Genomic DNA, 1,539 nt, shown 5'->3' with positions numbered 1-1,539 from the left:
AGTCACATGGAGACCGAGCAGCTCAGCGACTCAGCACCCAGGCTCACACAGACCGTCTCAGAGGGAACTGCTGCGCGCGGGGGGCGCGGGGGATGGGAGAGGGCGGCGAGCTGCGCCCCTTGCAAAAGTGATGGGGTGTAGTCACCAACGAGGTGGATTTTTAGGGATCTGCCGCAATACTTAGCAGGCTTCTCTTAAGACTTCCTCACCTTAGTATTTTTCCTGAGGTGGTAGCTGGGGGTCCTTGCCTGTGTGAGGTCTGCTGACCCAGGAACTCTTCTCCAAGGTCCTTCTATCCAAGGACCAAGTTAGGATAGACTTTGGGAAGTGGTGGCACATGTTTCCCATCTGCAAAGGGGGAGAAACCATCATCTGGAAGAGTTATCCACTCTCTAGTATTTCTTTTAATACACTTAGCTAGTTCCTATTAATAATCTTTTAAGGTTCTAGCTCTGAAAAAGAAAAAGAAATGGAACTTGCAGTGTGGTAGATTGTCAGTATCATGAGCTTCTTGATAATAGTCCGCAAGGATGGGTTTCTTGTAGCTGAATGATACATAGTTTCCCAATAGCTCTTGCCAAAAATTCAAAAGAATAATGCAAATTAATAATATAGCCATCATGCTGGGTGCAGTGGTGCTGCCTATAATCCCAGTAACTCAGGAGTCTGAGGCAGGACGATTACAGGTTTGAGGCCAGCCTCAGCAACTTAGAGGGACCCTTAGCAATTTAGCAAGATCCTCCCTTTCTCAAATAAAAACTAAAAAGGCGTGGGGATGTAGCTCCGAGGTAAAGCACTCCTGGGCTCAATCCCCAGTACCTAAATATATAAATACATAATCATCATCAAAGGGGTGCCAGACACTGTTAGGAACTTGATGTGCATTTTCTCTGAGCTCCTGTTTCCAAGGAGCTTCACTTCTAGTGCAGAAGGCAAAGCACCTGCTACACGGTGAAGGAGTGATGCAGCCTGTCACACTGCCAGGGTGGAGAAGGGGTCTCCAACCCTGCTCTCCAGTTTTGCAGTAGATCTTGAACATCCTCCAGGGTTGAGTCACCTCTCTTGCAGTGTGGCAATTTGGGATTCTGTACAGCATAATTATTCTTGCCGTGTCCATCCTAAAAGTACAGGAGCAAGTTCTTTCTGCTTCAAACATCCAGCAAATTTTCTCTGTTCTTTAAAATATTCACTTGTAAGGGTGATAATGATGACACCAATGAAAACAACTAAGTAAAAATCAAATTGTCACAAACCAAGTTTTCTGATTCTTGCTTTATATACACTCTTTACTCCCATGTCCTTCGTGTCTACCAATATGTTGATAACTCCCAAATATTAATCTCTAGCTCCAAAATTCTCTTCTAACAGATAAGATTCAGACTTGTATTTTTAACTAATTACTAATTATGTCCCAGACTGTTATTATCACTGTAATATAATATATCCCAACACAAGTCTCTTTCCCCCCCACACATCCCTAGCCCCCACCCCTTTTTAAACTTCAAAACAGGGCCTTGCTTAGGGCTTTGCTAAATCGCT

Source organism: Marmota marmota, unplaced genomic scaffold, assembly GCF_001458135.2.
Source record: "Marmota marmota marmota unplaced genomic scaffold, marMar, whole genome shotgun sequence".
NCBI classification, from domain to species: Eukaryota; Metazoa; Chordata; class Mammalia; order Rodentia; family Sciuridae; genus Marmota; species Marmota marmota.
Note: the sequence above shows the minus strand (reverse complement) of the source record.